Source organism: Denticeps clupeoides, chromosome 10, assembly GCF_900700375.1.
Source record: "Denticeps clupeoides chromosome 10, fDenClu1.1, whole genome shotgun sequence".
Lineage (NCBI taxonomy): Eukaryota > Metazoa > Chordata > Actinopteri > Clupeiformes > Denticipitidae > Denticeps > Denticeps clupeoides.
Window position 1 is genome coordinate 5,704,806 of NC_041716.1, and position 13,513 is coordinate 5,718,318.

Consider the following 13,513-nt stretch of genomic DNA (forward strand, 5'->3'; position numbering starts at 1 on the left):
GGGACAGTACATCTGTTTAACCATCTACAGTCTTGGGAAAAAAAATTGAAGAACAGACGCTTTCACAAAGTTTGTTGCTTCAGTGTTTTTAGATCTTTTTTTCAGTTGGCATATTGAAGTATAATTACAAACATTTCATCAATGTAATGACAATTACATCAGGTTTATGCAAAGAGTCAATATTAGCAGTTTTGGCCTTTTTACCCCAATATCTCTGCAATTTGCCCTGGCAGGCTGTCAATCAAATCCTGACTGGTGGCGACCCATTCCTTCATAATCAGTGCTTGGATTAAGACCCGGGGAGTTTCCTGGCCATGGACCCAAAATTTCTATGTTTTGTTCCACTTTGTTCCATCACTTTGGCCTCATGGCACAGTGCTCCATCATGCTGGAAAAGGCATCGTTCTTCACCAAAATGTTCTTGGACGGTTGGGAGAAGTTGCTCTCGGATGATGTGTTGGTACCATTCTTTATTCATGGCTGTGTTCTTGTGAGTGTGAGTTAGTCCACTCCCTTGGATGAGAAGCAGCCCCACACATGAATGATCTCAGGATGCTTTGTGTTGGCACGAGACAGGACTGATGGTAGTGCTCACCTTTTCTTCTCCAGACAATGATTTTTCTAGATGCCCCAAACAATCGGAAAGGGGCTTTGTCAGAGAAAATGACTTTACTCCAGTCCTCAGCAGCCCAATCCATGTACTATTTGAAGAATATCAGTCTGTCCATGACAGAACTTGGAGAGAAGTGGCTTCTTTGCTGCCTTTGACACCAGGACATCCTCCAAAAGTCACACATGCACTCACGCCTGCCTGCTGCCATTCCTGAGCAAGCTCTGCACTGGTGGCACCCCGATCCTGCAGCTGAATCTTTTTAGGAGACGGTCCTGGCGCTTGCTGGACTTTCTTGGCCACCCTGAAGCCTTCTTCACAACACTTGAACGTCTCTCCTTGAAGTTTTTCATGATCCGATAAATGGTCACCCTCAATTTAAAGCACCCAGTCTGCTATTCTAACTCAACCAGCATGACAGAATGATCTCCAGCCATGTGCTCCTCAACGCTCTCACTTGTGTTAATGAGAGGATCACTGAAATGATCTCAGCAGGTCCTTTTGTGGCAGGGCTGAAATGCAGTGGAAATGTTTTTTGGGGGGGTGATTAAGTTAATTCTCATGGCAGAGAGGGACTCTAATTTATCCGATCACTCTTCATAACTCTTCATAACATAACAAATCTTGTTGTGACACGGGCTCAATAGTGGCTGCAATTCTGCACCATGGCTGAATTTCGGAAAGAGACTTCAGAGGTGCCACTGAGCAAAGTACAATCATTTTCACTTTCACTATTTGCAGCAGCTCAAGTGTGATTGATTTAGTTCATGAGCTGACAGTGGGTGCCACCAGCAACAGAAGACATCACAGTCTAGACAGAAGATTGAGAGGATTATGTCACCTGACTGTTTCTGAGATGACTAAATGTCAGTTTTTCGCTTTGTGTCATAAATGCAAATTTCAAGAGTTCTGCAAGTTCGCGCACCCTGTCTAAGGCATTTTTACATAGAAACATACTCATTAAAAAAAATACTTACCATGAAAAATCGAAGAGAGAGCTGTACACAATGTTAAAAATATGGCACATGTAAATATAATTTTTTTTGGGGTGTGTTTGAGAAGCTTTGGCATGTTCTCCATGGTTTTGTATGAGCTGTATTATTCCTGTTACTCTGTGTCCGCAGACTGCCCTGATGACCAGGCAACAGCAGGCGGCTCAGCCAGGCTTTGCATCCAGTATGAAGCTGAAATGTCAGCAAGCAAGAAGAGGCCTCTGGGCCTGCTGGACGCCTTAGACTACAGCGACCACCCAACTGGAAGTGAAACTGCTGTTCTGACTGGGGAGGAGAAGGTATGGGATTTCAAAAAATAATTTTAGATCGAGGTCAGAAAGTTCTGCCCTTTTTAACCAACCTGTGTTGACCGAGATTACTTTTTTTTTTTTGCTGTAATGTGTGGGTGCTGAACCTGAAGGTATGGTTTTGTGAGTTTTCTGAGCTCATCTGCTTTGAGCTTTAGTCTTTGATGATTTCTAATAACCATCAAATGGTGAAAAACTATGTTAAAAAGAGCATTTTCATGAATAACATTTTTAAAAAAGCCTAGTTCAGACGTTCTTTTCCTTTTTGCGTAGATGTACATTTTCGAACAGAAAATAATAATTGAGAGCACTGCTGCACTTATCAGTTGAAACATTTTAGATTAACATAATGCGGTAAGCACTTTAAACATAAAGTATGTCGGCCTAAAAGGATGGGGACATGTATTGTAAATACTGTATTCTATGAGCATATAACTATGGCAAGGAGTATGGTGCTTGGGAATTGGCAATGGGGAGAGTGCTTCTGGAAACAGCAACATGTGGGCACACATCCCCCTTGACAGGTAAGAACAGTGCCATGGGTGAGGTAAATGATGACCCTGAAAATGTTGGTATTTACCATTTACTAAGGCACTGTTTTGGCTGCCAGTACCAGCTGGCTTCGTGCGTGGGAATCGTTTAGAATAATAATCGTTTAGTTCAGGATAATAGAGACCTGACCTGTTTTGGTGTTGTAAAGGTCATTTATGAAACAAGTTGGACAGGGCTTGGTGTGAAGAACCAGGCACGTAAATCGGATCCGTGGACTCTACTTCTGAGCTGTTCTCTGCTATTTGCACTAATGTGTGTAAAGACTAGATTTTTTTTTTTTTTTTTACAGACAAAAAATACTGCATATACAGTACAGGCCAAACGTTTGTACACACCTTCTTATTCAATGTGTTTTCTTTATTTTCATGACCGTTTACATTGGTGGATTCTCACTGAAGGCACCAAAACCAAAACTGAAAGAACACATGTGGAGTTATGTACTTAACAATAAAAGGAGACCTGGCCTCCACAGTCACCTGAACCCAATCCAGATGGTTTGGGGTGAGCTGGACCCCAACAAGTGCTAAACACCTCTGGGAACTCCTTCAAGACTGTTGGAGAACCATTTCAGGTGACGACCTCTTGAAGCTCATCGAGAGAATGCCAAGAGTGTGCAAAGCAGTAATCAGAGCAAAGAAACTAGAATATAAAACATGTTTTCAGTTATTTCACCTTTCTTTGTTAAGTACATAACTCCACATGTGTTCATTCATAGTTTTGATGCCTTCAGTGAAAATCTACCAACGTAAATGGTCATGAAAATAAAGAAAACACATTGAATCAGAAGATGTCCAAACTTTTGGCCTGTACTTTATATGTAATAAGCAATACAGCTTATCCAAACACTTTTCAGGTTGGCACTGCCAAAAAAGAATGTATGGTGATATAGCACAAACTATATCTGTATTAAATTTCAATGTGATTAAGCTTCAATTGTAGCCAATAATTTATATAATAGACATTTCCAACAGTATCATATTATTAATTATCTGTATCCCAAAAAAGTGGACAAATTGATAGTTCTAGTTATTAAAAGAACAACAATTATGACACTGCTAATTCTGGGCAGGGTTAGGAAAGGTAGCCAAATGTCCCCTTGCATTGTCATGTAATCCCAGTGTTGACATACTGTAATTTTTATGCGTAACATTTTTTGACTCATTCAGGGATGGAATTCTAAAGCAAGCAATGGATGAATCCCCATTTTCCCAGACACACAGAATACTGAGTAAACCTAGATTAAAGCTGCATTGGTGCCCTTACTGAATGGTGTGTTGACAGAGCGTTGAGGTCACTGTGATTACATTCCACATTCCCTTAAAAACAGGCGCTTATGTGATGAAGGGCCATGAATTAATGGAGGTGCTTTGGTGTTTCGTCTGAAATACTGTTCATTTGGTTTCCTTCATGCCCCCACCCATCACCCGTTTACAGGCAGACCGCTTGTCCACGCTCTCCCTGCAGCATGACAAACGAATGGACGATGAAGCACGTGGTGGGAAGCGTCGAATCAAAGTGGTCCAGGGGCCGGTAAGTGAATCTTGTCCCACAACCGTATCTCTGACACCGAGGCACAACAGGCCAAAATTTAAAAAAAAAAATCTACTTCAAAGTGACAAGACTTGTGTCCCTTATTATGCAGAGGTGCTGAAAAAAAAAGTGTTGAGATTTTGTACTGCTCGATTTTATCTGGTTATCGGCTTGCCCTTATGAAACACAAGACATGCAAACATGTCCCAACATGTACGTTCATGACATTTGTCACTAGTGCATCAACTGCAGCAGCAACTGAATGGGCCGAGGCAGTGTAGGTGTAGGTTGTAATTGTCTGAAAAGAAGGAACTTCTTGCTCGCTTTTCTGCAATCAAACATAAGGTGACATGCTGTATCGGTGATCTCAGGCAAGGCACGTTATCAAGTTTCTTTGAAACGTTTGTTTTTTTTTTTTTTTTGGCTTAAAGGAAGACATTGTTCTGTACTTGGGTTGCTTTGTGTGAAATACTTAAAAATACTTTGTGAGGTTCGTTCATGGTCATTGTTCATTTTCTTACTTCAAGCTTATCAGCTTGCTCATTCATCATGGTTCAGTTTCTGGCCAAACGCAAAAACAAGTTGAGTCATGATGTGATTTCCTATTTGCAGAGATCAGTAGCATCTCTTAGCCTGCCAGAAGACTCCAAGATGGCACAAAGGCAGGACGTTCATGCTGGATCTCAAGAAGAACCTGAGCCATGACAGCTTCACACAACTCATGCAACGCTCTGCAGCTCTATAAGAACAGTGATGATCTGGAAGAGCTAGTGGCTAAAGGAGCGAGCTCCTTACTCGAGACCCCAATACTCACTCTTTACTCAGAGGTGAGTCATATCACCTGTCTGAATTTACCAGGAGGACTATCCATGTAACTACTGATAAGGGCGTCTTATAAATGTGTGTGTGCTTGTGTGAGTGTGTGTGTAAGGTTTTTGTTCTGCCTCACAACTTTTGAAATTCCCGGGGTAGGAATGAAAAGAGATTGAATTAATTATTTTCTTAAAAAATAAATCAGCAGTGCTTCCACGATCAAGTTAATATTGGAGGTTCACAACACCATTTTCTATGTGCAACCCATTTTAAAGCTACAATTATAATGTGGTTGGTGGAATTTTCAGAAAATACAATTTTAATTATGCACATTATACACCTTTTATGCAAGTTGGTGCACTGCCATCATGAAGTAAAAGCTCTATGTGACTTACTCATAGTGAGGCCAGATGTTGAATGTAGGATGATAGAAAAGGAAAACCTGACAGGATGAAGAGTGAGCAATGTGTGACTTGCCAAAACTGTTTGTGTTGTGTATATATATAACCATTGAGTGAGCATTGTGCAATGCCTACACATATGTGGAGGTCATAACGCCCATTTCCCCATGCTCATATTTGATCTTTTTGTTTTTTATAAGGGCTTTACCAGTTCATTCGTCCCCATCACAAGAAGCGCTTTCATGAGGCACTGTGTCCTGCTGACTGGGGACGGGTGTGGGTTATAAACCTGAGCATTCGCTCTCCAAAGAACAAAAAGAGACGCTCAAGCACCACACAGGTAGCTGGACACCTTACAAACATGTCTGCCTGTACCTTAGAAATGTTGAACAAGAATCCACTGTGGTTTATATCCGTTAAAAATTGGGCAGTATTTTTTTTTTTTTGACTGTCTTAGTTTTCCTTCCTCCTTTTTCTCATGTTATATTTGTAGTTAATTTTTTTTTTTTATCAGAATAGTTTGCATTGCATTTGACCTACTCATGACCTGCAGTGTGATGCCTAGAATGACGTACAGTGACTGTGCACGGTAGCTTTCTGCTCCCTTTAAAGGACCTTGAGCGCATGGCTGCTCTTGTTTTTACTGAATAAACTGTTGATTCAGGAAGGAATGTGAAACGGGAATACCCAGCTCATGTTACTTTGGTGGTAGTTTCCAAAATAACACTGCGACTCTGTTCTCTGTTCACACTGCAGCGGACGGCGTCTCCTCTGATAACAGTGCTGTCTGCAGTCAGCTGGACTCTTCACAGTTAAACAAAGGAGGCAGCCATCTTAAGATTCACAGCTCAAGTGGAGGTGAGTTACTTTTGAGCCCAAGATGAAGTTTAGGTTCAGTTTGCACCCACATGTCCATGTGATGGTTGGGAAGAAGCCGGCTGAGCTGGTCAGAACAGAAACCTCCCAGTTAGAGGCATGATGACGTCCTTCTTCTTATGGGCGTGCCTGAACCACCTGAGCTGCCTCCTCCGTTTTGCTCGTTTGTATCCATGAGGTTGCTCTTTTGGTCGTTACCCAAAGTTCATGACCTTAGGTGAGGATGGGGATGTAGATTGAAAGGTAGACCCTTGTTTTACATTTAGCTCTCTCATCATCATGACAGACCCAGTGCACCGATCCAATACGCTATTATCAATCTCACAATTCCTTTTCCATCACTCGTAAGCAAGATCTCCTTACCCAGAAAAGTGCACCATGAGCTCAAAAAACCTTTTTATTTCCCTGTCCCCAAAAAAAAAAAACGTTCAGTGGGGTTCAGAACCGATCCATACGGGAAAGGAAAACTTGCAATGTGGTTGTGTAGAAAGGAGAAGGCCTTCACTAAAGATTAATAATAAGCTGCAGCATAAATATATCAATGCATTAAATAACCAATCAAAGGCCCATTTAAACCAACGTGTTAAATATTGTTAGTTTGTTTAATGTGTAAAGAGAAAAATGATACTTTGTTTGCATCCCTGGAAGAGCTTCGGAGATGATAAAAACCTTGTTTTTATATTTTCATCTATTCTCTTCTTTAGGAAAATGCGGGGGCCAAGCCTCTGAGCAATATATCAACAGACTCTGACAATCAGCTCAGCTCTGTTCGCCGATATCAAAAAGGCCATTGGCACTCAGAAAACCAATCAGCTGTTTGTGGCATTGCAGACCTACAAGAAAAACAATGATTATGAAAATATGGTTGCCACTGTCGTGAGTCTGTTGACGGAAAAAGATGAGAATTTTGGTCTTCTAAAGCGTGATATAAAAACAAATTCTGACTTCGCATTTTTTAATGTTTCAGCAAAAAATATAAATTATTTGTCAAAGACAACACAAGTAAACATCAGGTGTGTTTTTAAGTGAAAGATTTTATTATTAAGGGAGAAAAAAATAAAACCTACATGGCCCCATTAAATCTCTGGCGTTAAAGTAATGCCGCATTTCAGGAAAACGAACATCATACTTACAGTAAAATATGTTGGTGGTAGAGATTGCTTAAGATCTTAATTTGTGGGTAGCTGCAGGACATTGTGTTAATATAGACCTGCAGACACCTCTGAAAGGGCCCATGTTGAGTGTCTCCCGGGTGGACTGGCCCTGTAACTTCTTATTGATAAGTCACTCTGGATAAGGGGCATCTGAGAAGTACTCCAAATGTAAATGTGCCTGTTGCAGACCAGATGTACTCCTGTGATTGAATCCAAGGTGTTGAATACAAGGTGTCACTTGTGCAGTTTGTGTCCCGCCCAGGGTTGGCCCAGTTCATTCCCATCTCACCACAGGCAGCAGTTCCTGAAAATGCTGGCTTCACTGAGTGGAAAAGATATGGCTGATGGCGACTGGCAGCCCTCAAGGTTTGCTTTCTCTTTTACATTTACATACATTTACACCATGAACAGACACTGCCTATAATGCATGCATCACAGAGATCGTTGCATGGAACCTTATCAATCAGAGTGCATTATATGTTTGTTTTTTTTTTTTTTAAGGTTTGAAGTCTTCTGCTGGAAAATCACAGACCAAAATATCCACCTTCTTCTCATAATGAAACTTGGTTAAACTGAAGATTTTCTATTTCAGTACAGCACTTGAAGAGAGGAGGTTTTGCTGCTTTGGTAAATATTTGATTGATCATTTAGTTGGTCCGACAGTCACAGTTGACTATGTTAGTGTTGAATTAGTATTTTAGCTTTTTTTTTTTTTTTTTAATAGCCTCACGTTTCGGCTACTCCACTTTTTTGTAAGCTGAGTGTTATGATTATGATAAATAGGTATCATGTGATCGAACATGTCCCTGTGTGTCATGTGTAAGTGCTGCTATTAAATTGGTGTTTAGAGGATCTGCACATTGCACACTGCACAATTATTCATACGGGTCTGACTTGCTAGGTATCAGGTCTGTCATGTGATTACGTAAAAAACCTGTAAAACAGTGTGTGGAGGTCCCCGCCAGAATTTAGCATTACAGCCCTTAATTACAATCAGTTGATCATTAGTCATCTACTAATTAAGAGCAGGTTTTAAAACCCTCCTTCTGTAATTTTTCCTTTATGAAGATAATAATAATAAATGTGTTAAAGGATGTTTATTGTGTTTGCACTATATTGTATTTTTTGTATTTGGTTCTAACTGAAATGTTGTACAAATGTATTTTAATAAATAAATAACAAGCAATAACTAATAATAAAGCAACCATAACAAACGTTTGAGGAATTTTGGACAAGTTTTCTTGTTTTTATCTATTTATTTTTGCTATGGTTTGTTCATTAGAGTGGTTTTATAACCAGATGATTGTCTCTGTTGGTAAGATTCATAATTTATGCTTTAATGTAATTTGGATGCATGGGTCTGGTGGGTTGGTTGCATGCTCACATGGTGTTCTGTAGAACTATGTGTTAACATTTCAGTTTTTGACTTAAAGATGCTGTATAACATGACTGATTGCATAAGAAGCTGATTTTGGTATGTTTTAGGTACTTGAGTTTGCCACAATCCAACAGGACACCTTCATCTGTCCTCTCCTGGTGTCTTTATTGTGGTCTCATGGGTTGGTGAAGTGTTGGTGGAATCGGTGGTATTTGCTTGTTTGAAAATCTTTTTGCTTTAAAAATATATTTATATTGATTGTTAAACGCTATGGTAACCACGATCAGAAAAGATTTTGAAGTCATTTGAATGAGTTATTGGTGTTCATGTAATAACATCAATTGTCACCTGGGCTCCAAAAGTTGTCCATTGTCCAGTCAAGTTTGTGGACAATCCTGCTTCCTCAAACATTTCCGATCGTGGATTCGTGGATGTGTTGGGGTGGTCTGAGAAAAACAGGCAGCACATTGAGAAGCTTGGAGCTCATTTCTAATCACGTTGTGGACAAGAACGCCCGAGAGGGTAACGCTGAATGATGGTTTCTTCTTCCACTGCTGAAATGTAACTTGTGCTGAAGAGGAGTCAATTCTGAAGGAATAGGACAAAGCTGAGATAGAAGAACAGTAATACGCTATTACTCATAATATTTAGAATGTATTTGGAAAGGATAGTGTGTTGAATTTGTGCTGTAGGATATTAAATGTACATTTCAGAACTTCATGCCGTAGCCCTTCAGTATTTGCCTGGCCAGTTGACCCCCAGCACCCCATCTCGGAGCCTGCGGACTACTCTCCGTCCCCAACATCACTTCATTCCTTTGATGAGGGAGCAGTCAGTGATGTTGCTCCCACCTTCTGGGTTCACTCTCCTCCGAGAGACTGCTGACAACCAACCTGTTCACCAAGGCCTTCGGTCTCTAAGTTAACTTATGTTCAGTGACCTTAGGTTCCTGTACAAAATGAAGTTATTATTCACATCAAGAGATGCTCTTCCTTCTGTATGGACCCCACAATAGTTTATTTATATAGTAATAATAGTTTGCCTGGGTGGTAGTAGCCTAGTGGTAACAACACTCGCCTATGAACAGAAAGACCCAGGTTCAAATCCCACTTACTACCATTGTGTCCCTGAGCAAGACACTTAACCCTAAGTTGCTCCAGGGGGGGACTGTCCCTGTAACTACTGATTGTAAGTCGCTCTGGATAAGGACGTCTGATAAATGCTGCAAATGTAAATGACTTGCTTGAGGGCCAAACAGTAGCATGATGTGTGCGTGGAGTCTGCATGCTCTACCCATGCTGATGGGGGTTTTCCTCCTAATTGAGCGTCTGAGTGTCTGCCCCGCACGGCTGGCACCACACCCTGGGTGAGTCACTGCCCCGTGCCCTGAGCCCAAAGGTTGCCTCTGGCCCGCCACTAAAAAAAAAAAGGAGAGATCTCAACACATCGAAAGCATGCAGTGACCATGCCATTAATTCCAGCCTTGGATGCAGATGACGGCACATTCGTTTCGTTTTTTTCAGAAAAAATTCAGGCTCAACTAAATTAAATATTTTGGAAATGAATGTTATGTTTTATTATGTCAAGGAATGGTTTTGGATAAAGTTGAGTAAAAGGTGAACATTTATTTAAAAAAAAAAAAAAAAGCATGACAAAATTTGTTTATTCCACTCAAATACGGGTTTACTTTTATGTAATCAATCACAGTTAAATTTGTACTAATGGGCTGGAATGGAGGAAGACTAGAGGTGTCACACAGATTTGACAGACACTTTATATTCTATGCTTTAAATAACAGTGGAACCAGGCGGGGGGTCATTTTATGTAATCAAAATCTATTGTTCTTACTAGAATTCCAAAACGAAATCCCAAAAGTTAAAAAAGTTGAACACAGATCTGATCGGCCATTTATACTATATGTTAAAATATAAACGAGATGGACAAGGTGTGGAAGAAAACCCGGCGGGACGTTGCAAGGGTTAATGCGGTGACGTTTACTTACTTATTTAGTGGTTTAAAAAAAAAAAAAAAAAAAAAAAAAGATAGTTCGGTGTGAAATAAAACGTGCTTGTTTTCTGGCATAATTGAAAGGAAACGGTATAGGTTTTTTTTTTCTTTCTTTCTTTCTTTCTTTCTTTTTTTTTTTTTTTAGTTTTTGCGGGATGTCTAAATCCGAACGCGTTGGGAGCTCGCGAGGCTGCGGGGGGCGTCGTCCTCATGAAATGAATCAGCCGCAGCGGCACCGCGTGCATAAAAACGCGCCCCGCATCACGGTACCATGAACCGGGGACAACTATGTTGACGGTACGTGATTTAAAAAAAAAAAAAATTATTATATTCATGTATATCTTTATATCTATCTACAGTACAGTCCAAAAGTTTGGACGCGCCTTCTCATTCAATGTGTTTTCTTTATTTTCATGACCATTTACGTTGGTAGATTCTCACTGAAAGCAAAACTATGAATGAACACATGTGGAGTTATGTACTTAACCAAAAAAAAAGGTGAAATAACTGAAAACATGTTTTATATTCTAGTTTCTTTGCTCTGATTACTGCTTTGCCCACTCTTGGTATTCTCTCGATGAGCTTCAAGAGGTCGTCACCTGAAATGGTTCTCCAACAGTCTTGAAGGAGTTCCCAGAGGTGTTTAGCACTTGTTGGCCCCTTTGCCTTCACTCTGCGAACCATCTCGACTGGGTTCAGGTCCGGTGACTGTGGAGGCCAGGTCTCCACTTTTGTTAAGTACATAACTCCACATGTGTTCATTCATAGTTTTGATGCCTTCAGTGAGAATCTACCATGTAAATGGTCATGAAAATAAAGAAAACACATTGAATGAGAAGGTGTGTGTCCAAACTTTTGGCCTGTTCTGTGTGTGTGTGTGTCTGTCTCTCTCTCTCTCTCTCTCTCGCTCTCTCTCTCTCTCTCTCTCTATATATATATATATATATATAAAATGACACACACACACACACACATATAATTAATTTGTATTCTTTGTGCCTTGTCCCATGTGCGACAGCATGTAATCTTGGTTCTGCTGGCCGCAGTGGCCGCACTGCCACCAGCAGACACCCCCGACCTACCTCCGGTCTGATCCCCTGACGGGCGAGCAGCTCACTTGTGACAAGTGCCCGCCGGGCACGTTCGTGGAGAGCACTGCACCCGCGACAGCGCAACGCGGTGCCGGGCCTGCCCGGCGGCCCACTACACGAGTTCTGGACTAACGTGCACGAGTGCCTGTTCTGCGACTACCCGTAGCGGAGCCGACCAGGTAGAGACCCACGCCGTGCACCCCGCTGCACAACCGCGCGTGCGCGTGTAAGGAGAACTTCTACAGAAAGCACGACTTCTGCCTGCCGCACACGCTCTGCCCGCCCGGAGACGGGGTCGTGCGTCACGGTGCGTCTCCCTTCCTCCACGCACATGCCGCTGTTTAAATGACGTCATATAACGTTGTGGGTCTTTTTTTTTTCTTCTTTCAGGGACGTTGGAGCAGGACGTGAGATGTGCACCTTGTGAAGCCGGCTTCTTCTCATCAGAAAGCTCCAGTAAAAAGGCCTGCGAGAGGCACGCCACGTGCGCGCCACAACCTCACCGCCGTGCCTGGCAACAGGAGGCAGGACACCTTCTGCAGCGCCTGCGAGCCGGCCGGGACGTCCCAACGGTGAGCGTCCTCTCCCCCTTGTCCCCCCAGGCGAGAGCGCGTGCGAGCAGGAGGCCGCCAGGTTCCTGCTGCAGCTGGCGCTGCCGGGCAAGCAGGCGGCAGAGGCTCGGCGACGCGCTGCGGAGGCACCTGACGGGCCCCTCGCCGGGGGCCAGCCGCGAGGAGCTGCTTCGGGCCATGCTGGCCGACAACTCCGGCCAGCCCTTCACCGCCAGGGTGCTGCGCGCCATTCAGAGGTCTCGGCTGGTTCACCTGGAGCACAAGTTCAGGAGGTGTGTCGTTCCAAACGCCTTCGGAAAGGGCAGCGGAGGTCTGAGATGGTCGAATACGGAATTAAAAGCCGTTTTTTTACGAGACTTGGTCCTGTGTGTGCAGCTATATTTTTTTAAAAAAATGTAATTTTTTTATTTGAGATTTTTGTGCCAATGCCTACGTTACAGTACTTTTGATTACACTGTTCCTCTTACTAAAAACATGTCACATGAATAAAGGCCCAAAATACCGAGACTGGCCCGGGGGTGTGTGTCTTTTTGGGAGGCTCGGCCACGGAAAACGCCGCCCCACGCTGACGTGCTTTACTTTTCTTGTTAAGTCATCTTTGTCCCATGACGTGTGTTGTCAGTGAGTTTGCACATTAGACCGGTTTCAACACAATGTTCCATCTGCCTGCGACACAGCCAATGTCCCCATGTCACCAGTATCCGTAGCTTGTGTATTTCTTTAGGCAAATATTGTCACAAATAAACGTCATGGAATGTTTCCATGGTAGTAGCCTAGTGGACACCCGCCTATGAACCAGAAGTCCCAGGTTCAAACCCCACTTACTACCATCGTGTCCCTGAGCAACACAATTAACCCTGAGTGTCCCCAGGGAGACTGTCCCTGTCACTACTGATCGTAAGTCGCTCTGGATAAGAGCGTCTGATAAATGCTGTAAATGTAAATGTCTGCTAAATGGCGTAAATGTGAATGTGGAAAAAAACGCTGGGAAACGCTGCACCGCACAAGGTCAGGATTCAATCTCACAACTTTGGAGGCGTGAGGCCACGTCGCTAACCACCACGTCACCGGGAAAAGAAAACAATCACAACATCCCTCATTTATAGTGTGCTTGACTTCTCCCTGTGATAAGCAGGCGGGGTGAGTTTTGGTCACGCGCACCGCAGTCACGGTAAACAGCAACTTGGCAGCAGACCCATGGCTCGGGGCGAGTGGGCGGCCTGCGGAAT

General features: G+C 42.6%; 1 pseudogene; it reads left to right on the forward strand.

Moving 5' to 3' along the window:
* Positions 1-1,466: 1,466 nt before the first annotated feature.
* On the forward strand, positions 1,467-6,833 carry LOC114798018 (regulator of telomere elongation helicase 1-like; annotated as a pseudogene).
* Positions 6,834-13,513: the final 6,680 nt, after the last annotated feature.